The following is a 7999-nucleotide window of genomic DNA, read 5'->3' as shown; positions in this document are numbered from 1 at the left end:
CTACATACATTTACCCTAAAAAGCATCGCTATCACTAGTTCCACAGCCTCCTTCTCAAGGTCCAGAACCAAGGCCTGCAAGATGTCAACAACATGGGCCTTCCCCATAGGAATCCGCACCGATTATGGGACTTTAGGGGGTGTTCTTCATTACGATTTCATCAATCCTACAAGGAGAACGGAAGTGTCCCTGTTGTTCTTGACTCCGAAGCGGAGGGCTGGGGTGGGAGTTAATTAAGGTAGGGAAGGGGTGTAGGATACCGGATTTAGGTCGGTGGCTTTCAGTATGTGGAGTTTGAGAGTATCTCCCAAGTAGTGGGACCCTGGAGAGGAATGAGAGTAGGTAAATTCAGCTCCTGGCACTCAGTTTGATTTAGGCAGTGGGGGTCCGCTAAACTAGGGAAAGTGTCGCGAAGAAAGCAATCTAGTGTCAGTTCTCTCTCCGGGAGACGGGGAACAAGTCGGCTTTCCGGGGCTGCTCCCGGCTCCTACGGTTTCGCCAACACCGGATGTGGGGGAGGGGAAGAAGGTTGTTGGGAAAGGAGCAGGCGCCGTGGGGGTGGGGTGCAGGGGGTGGGGGTGGGGTGGATAGAAGTGGGAGCGGGAGCCCCGGGCTCCCAGCTCGCCCCGGCGAGGGCTGCGGGCGGGAGGTGGGGGAGGAGGGTCGTTACCGCTGGGCCTAAGGACCCGCTCAGACTTCCCGGGCTAGGCCGCAACCCAGGGGCGAGGGGAGGCCGCGGCCACTCCCCTCGCCCTCTCCCCCACCTCCCTTGCCCCGAGCCACCGGGAATCAAAAAACGGGTCTAGTTACCAGAGAACAGAAACTTTACCGAACCGCCGACACTGTCCCCGACTCCCGCTTGCTGCCACGTCTTTCTTCTTTCTTAGCCGCTGCCGCCCGCCGTCCTCACAGCAGCAACACCAGCAGAAATCCAAGACTGCCAGCGTCAAAGATGGCGCCTGGCTACGGGCTCAGCTCTAAGACCCGGCCAGTAAAAGTGCCAGCACGACGCAATGCGAGAGGATTCTGGGAATTGTAGTTTCCTCTATGAGGCGATGCTTAAGATGGCTTCCCTGGGTCATAGGGTCACGTGAGAGGGGAGGCGTTACGACGTAGGGTGTCTTCGTTTTGGGGAGAACGCGTTTTTAGAAATTTACGGGTTTCTTGTAACTGTCTTTGGTTTTAAAAGTTTTTTAATCAAATGAGGCGATAAGCAAGAAAGCCGCGGGAACAGTGTCTACCAGACAGTAAGCCCCTGTAGAATTTGGTTCATGAATAAATCACTTGAATCATATATAATTTTCATTTAGATATAAACTACTTTTCCCATGCAATGTTGAAGGATTTGTGCCTTTATTTTTATTTGAAGAGGCAAAATTGGGCTTGGGGGAATTTCTTTTATTTACTAAAACAAATTTTTGTATTGAAAAAATAATTCATGCTCATTACAAGGTTCGTGGGTGTTGGAGTAGGAAAAGGGAAAAAAACCAGTCGTCGCCTGCCTCCTTCATTATTAACATTGTTCTGTACTTTACAATTTGAATGTGTTTACCTTTTTTTCCTCTGCTTATAAAAGTAATACATGTGTTTTTTAAATTTTTTAATACGCAACCATAGAACATTTAACTCTCCATTGATTTCATTCCTGCAAAATGATCTCTCACTAATTTAGCATATATTCTTTCTAACGTTTTTGTATGCAAATATGCCTAAATCTACTACTCTGATCCAGTAGGAGCCTAAGATCCCTGCTGGGTTAGTGGCTCAAAAAAACTTGCTTGTGTGACAACATGGTACCCAACATGGATAAAGGATACAGTTCTGTCACTAAGAAAGCATACAGTTGACAGTAAAGCAGGTGGGACTCCAGGCACCTTTTATTTCCTCCCAAGGCTTGTTCTGCCAGATACCAGCTCGGTGTGGGAGCCTCAGCCAGTACCACTCAGAGCAGTCTGGGGTCTCCTCACAGGTGGGCTTTTACCTTCTTTCAAAGTGAGAGGACACATTAGAATCCTAGCCCCAGTCTCTGACTTATAGGACAATACTCTGTGATTGCCATGTCAACCAGGCCTAACAAACAGGTTCCTGATAACCAGTTTCTGTCTGTGCCACAAAACCTAGGGTTTTTCAGTTTAGCAGAAGGCTAGCCAAACAGCTGAAGGGTTTTTCAGCCCAGGGCTTTGGGAGCTGCAGTTCTGTTCTGATAGACATACTATAGTTCATCATATTTCATCAAATCTAAAGCAGTAAGACACATCTTATTTTATAGAACTCTAAGACAAAACAAAAACAAAAAACACCCCCAGCCAATTAAACTCTGATGGGACATTCATTAATCAGAGGTATTAAAAGTTGAAAGGTTACATGCTTTAGAATGAAGGAAATACAGTATTTTAAAGATATGAACGAGTTAAACTATCCATACTATCCATATTGTTTTGCAGTTTGCTTTTTTTCCCCCACTGTACAGTGTATCTTGAATATCTTTTAGTGGTCATCAGGGGTTAGAGGCCTACCTTATTATTTTTAACAGTTCTCATTCCACTGTAAGGCTGTTCTGAGTTTGTTTCAGCAAGGTATGAATAATGTGAGGTAGTGATCACTGGGGCCTATCTTGGATGCTTGCTACCATAGCGGGTATTAGTGATAACTGAGTCTTCCACTGACAACTTTATAAGTGTGGTGATTGAAAGAATTTTCCACAGACTAGCTTCTGCCTCCATACATTTCAAACCTTGTCTCTCCTCCATAATCTATATGCCCTTACATCAAGATCTGACCTCTGGCCCTATGACTTTGGGTCATAATGCCAGATGAGTCCACACAGTGGATAACAGGAGTATTCTTGAAAGCCAGTTCTACACCTACATGTCTCCAACTCAGTGTAGATTACCAGTATCCATCATTCCTCCTCTTCTCCTTCCTGCCTTTGGGGCTCGGCTGTCTGTCATGAGGGAGAAAATAGGGACCAACAGAGCCTTGTAGCAAGAAACCTTAAACACATAAATTTCAGCATCTTGCTCTAGCTACAAGACCACAACTGGTTTCACTGAAATCAACCGTCGTAGACTGCCTTCCCCCCTTCACCCCCAGTGTGTTCTTAGGTGGTTTTATTTACTTATATGGAACTTTTTTCCTTGGTATTTAATTTTGGAATGGGGTAACTGGTTTTACTGGGTGATGGGTTATTTAAGAAAAGACAGACCAGTATTCATCCTCATCATCCTCAATTACCTTACACTAACTATACTCCTATGTTTAGGTTGCTGTGGTAGGCTTTGTGGGGGATCGCAAATGGGCCTAAGGTGTGGAAATGTCCATCTGGAAGTTTCTGGAAGATGTGATAAATATAAAGCTAAATAACCACCAAGTATAACAGACCAAGTGTCCAGCCATGGTTTAGACTTGGCGTTGTAAACTCAAATACTTAGACGAGCCAGGCACATCTGTATATGGGTATGGTGAGCAGCTGCAAGGAAAAACTTGGAGTCCGTGCCCTAGCCAAAGGGCCAGCTGTTACCATGAACTACAGCCCATTCTTGCCAGGGGGGATGCAGACTCACTGTCACCACATCTTCATGCTTTTAAAGAGAAACTGGAAATTCAGAGTTTTATGTGAAAATTTCTTCAACTTGGGAGCTAATCCAAACAAAACAGCAACAACAGAAATCACTTTGTGGGCTGGTCTGAGAAAGGAGAAGGTGGCCATGGAAAAGTACAGTGTTTCAGGACATGCTTTCTGGAGGGAGTAAGACTTGAGTTGCCTGAACATAGACCAGAAGTGAGAGGTAGGTGAAGACAAGGAAAGAAGCTATGTAAGGAAACGCCTTGAAGGGGTGAGGAAGGAAATTCAACTGGAGGGGCGCCTGGGTGGCTCAGTGGGTTAAAGCCTCTGCCTTCGGCTCAGGTCATGATCCCAGAGTCCTGGGATCAAGCTCTGCATCGGGCTCTCTGCTCCACAGGCAGCCTGCTTCCCATGCTCTCCCTCTCTGCCTGCCTTTCTGCCTTTTTGTGATCTCTGTTTGTCAAATAAATTAAAAAATCTTAAAAAAAAAAAAGTAATTCAACTGGAGGTGTCCCCAGGTTAGAGAAAGAGAGAATGTTGTAAAAGTAGGTGGGAGTAAGAATTTGGAAGACCTTGAATGTTGGGAAGGCATTTGAATAATATTCTTTAGACAATAGGGGTTCTTCAAAGGTTTGGAACAGGAACAAAATGGTAGAAAGTTTGTAGAAAGGTAGAAAGTGTGCAAAGCTGTGTCTCAGGAAGACTGAAATAGTGATGTTCAGTCCCTTGTATTTTAAACTTGTCTCTCTATAATTATTCCCCAAAGCCTAGAAACATACAAGACCCCCCCTTCTATTTAAAAAGAAAAATTGGGGGCACCTGGCTGGCTCAGTGGGTTATGCCTCCGCCTTTGGTTCTGGTCATGATCTCAGGGTCCTGGGATCAAGCCCCCATCAGGCTCTCTGCTCATCAGGGAGCCTTCTTCCCCCTCTCTCTCTGCCTGCTTGTGATCTATCTCTCTCTCTGTCAGATGAATGAATAAACAAAATGTTTATTTTTTAAAAAAGATTTTATTTATTTATTTGACAGACAGAGATCATAAGCAGGCAGAGAGGCAGGCAGAGAGAGAGGGCAGGGAAGCAGGCTCCCTGCTGAGCAGAGAGCCCGATGCGGGGCTCGATCCCAGGACCCTGAGATCATGACCTGAGCTGAAGGTAGAGGCTTAACCCACTGGCACCCCAATAAACAAAATGTTTAAAAAATAAGTAAATAAAAAGAGAAATTGGATGGTGAGGAAGTCTCATGCTCAATTCCTTATATTTCACTGGCACACCTAATTTCTCATCATATCTTTTTTTTAAAAGATTTTATTTATTTATTTGACACAGAGAGAGAGAGATCACAAGTAGACAAAGAGGTAAGCAGAGAGGGGGTAGTAGGAAGCAGGCTCCCTGCCAAGCAGAGAGCCTGACGCAGGGCTCGATCCCAGGACCCCGAGATCATGACCTGAGCCGAAGGAAGAGGCCCAACCCACTGAGTCACCCAGGCACCCCTCTCATCTTATTTTATTTTATTTTTTATTTTTTTTTAAGATTTTATTTATTTATTTGACAGAGAGAGAGATCACAAGTAGGCAGTAGGCAGAGAGGCAGGCAGAGAGAGAGAGGAGGAAGCAGGCTTCCCGCTGAGCTGAGAGCCCGATGTGGGGCTCGATCCCAGGATCCTGGGATCATGACCTGAGCTGAAGGCAGAGGCTTAACCCACTGAGCCACCCAGGCGCCCCCTCTCATCTTATTTTAATTGCCAACATTCTTGGCTACTTTTTCACCTCCACAGACACTATTCAGTGTATTTCATTCAGATTTACAGTCTCATGGCTTCTCTGAAATTACTACAGTGGGGTCAAGTTTTATATTGAATGGCTCCTTCTCAGGGCCTGTTTTTCTTCTTCTTCTTAGTAACCAGCTTATACTGACAGTTTATCATGTGTCACAGTTTCTTTATATACATCATTCAATTGAATCCTCAAAATTACTGTTAGATGACTACTATTATCTATTACTATTGGATAAGTAATTATCATTAACCTTCTTTTACAAACACAAAGTTCTAGCGATGACTCCAAGGGTCATTGCTAGTGAATAGCAAAGTCAGGCTTCACACCCACGTCTGTCCAACTCCAAATCATTATACAATCATTTGACACTCAGTCACCATTTTTCTTTTCTTTTCTTTTTTTTTTTTTTTTAGACAGAGAGTGTACGCATGCCAATGCCAGGAGGTCAGGGGAGGGGAAGAGGGGGAGAGAGGGAGAGAATCCCAAGCACACTGATAGTAGAACTGATCTCAAGACCCTGAGATCATGACCAGAGCCAAAATCAGGAGTCGGATGCTTAATGGACTGTGCCACCCAGGCACCGCTCTTTTTTCTTTCTTTAAACTCCCCCTCCCATAGTTTAAAGAACAAAATTGGACCTTGGTTTCCTTCCAGATTCTCTGGCTGCCTGTTCTCTAGTCTTTTTGCATGTTCCTCTCTCTCTGTCTCTCACTTAATCGTTGGTGTTTTCCAGGATTCAGTCCTCAGCCCTCATCTTTTCTCACACTGCATTCTGTCTCTGGGTTATCCATCCCTTTCTTTGGTTTCAACTATGAATTAATTTTATGGTGACTCAGACCTGTATCTCTGACCCAGATCGCCGTCCAGCTGCCTACAGGAATCTTCATTTGCATGTTTCAGAGTCATTTTAAATTCAGCTTACCCAAACGAAATCATCACCTCATGTCTCCTACATCTCCTCCTCTTCCTGACGTCTTTGTCTTAGTGGAGGGCACCACCCACCCTCCACCCAGTTACTGAGGTTAGAAATCTGGGAGTGAACCAGAATGCCTCCCTTTTCCTCACCTCCCCTGTCCAAATGCTTAAGAACCTTATGGACTTGGCCTCCTAAATATCTCTTGAATCTGCATTTTCCTTTTCCATCCCCATTACTTCTGCTTGTAGAATGATAACATTCTTTGCTCATTTTTCGGGATTGCTGCCATACCTTTTCATTGGTTTTGCTGCCTCTCCACCTTGCCCTGTCTCATCTTGCAAAGAACCACAGAATTTCTCTTCCAAAATGCAAGTACAAGGGCGCCCGGCGGGCTCGGTTGGAAGAGCACGCAACTCTTGATCTCGGGCTTGAGTTCAAGGCCCACACTGGGTGTGGCAATATCTTCAAATAAATAAAATTCAAAAAGTAAAAAATAAAATGCAAGTATAATCTAAACATCACACACTCACACTCACTCACACACCCACACGCTTGTGCAAGGAATACTTTCTGGAGAATCTATTAAAAGCGGAGGAAAGTGGAGCTGGATATGGGAGGTAGAAAGGAAACTTCTCACTGTACTTTTTGGTACTGGTTTGAATCTTGTTTTACTATATATGTGTTACTTTTGTTATTAAAACTAGTTAAAAAATGGATATCTCTATACTTTGACCCAGCAATTCTACATCTAGAAGTTTGTCCTGTACTTGAACTCACACACAAGCAGAAATGACATACGTACATGGCTGTGATTTAACCTATAAATATGATAATGACTAGATTCAAAGTAGTGCAGCTGTACAATGAAGTTCTATGCTGTCATGAAGAGCAAGGATGTGCTTTGAGCTGTGCACCTGTATTAATGTGTATAAATACGCAAAGGACCATTATAAAGTTTTACTATTTGCGTGTTATAGAATGATCTTCAGAAGAATTTACAAGAGTAGTTGCCTCTGGGGAAGATCAAGGGGGCGAGGAACTTACTAGGTGGCATGGGGTGAAGCTTACTTTTCACTGGCTTTTGGTGTTTGAGTTTTACACTGTGTTTATGTATTAATCTACTCACATTTTTTGAATGCATATAATTTGAATAGGTAATCTAATCCATCCATCTACTCACATTTTTTCAATGCATATAATTTGAATAGGTAATCTAATCCATCCCATGAGAGGAGGCAGAGATCTCTTGTATTGTCCTACACTATTTGGAAGCTGCTTCTTCAAACTTGCCTATCACTGTGATGAATGAATTAATACTGATTCTTGGCAGATACACAGTATTATGCAAAATGAAGGGCGATTATGCCAGTAATGACTAATTTTGCATTCCCTGATGGACTGCCTAATTACTGTTTTTATAGGACAAACTCTGATTCATGCGGTATAATGAAAACTATACTGGTCACTCCTCTTAGCGTTCCTTCTGTGTTCACAAATACCAATCTCTCTGTATTGTAAGATCCTTAAAACAATTTTATTTTAGTTTTTTAAAATATTTATTTACTTATTTGAAAGAGAGAGCGAGCAAGAGAAAGGACAAGCAGGGGGAGCATCAGACGGAAAGGGAGAAGTAGACTCCCCTCTGGACAGGAAGCCCCGCCTGGGACTCAATCCCAGGACCTGGGTATCATGACCTGAGATGAAAGTAGACACTTAATTGATGACGGAGCCACCCAGGCCC

This window comes from Mustela nivalis (assembly GCF_964662115.1).
Source record: "Mustela nivalis genome assembly, chromosome: 16".
In the NCBI taxonomy this organism is placed as follows: domain Eukaryota; kingdom Metazoa; phylum Chordata; class Mammalia; order Carnivora; family Mustelidae; genus Mustela; species Mustela nivalis.
Note: the sequence above shows the minus strand (reverse complement) of the source record.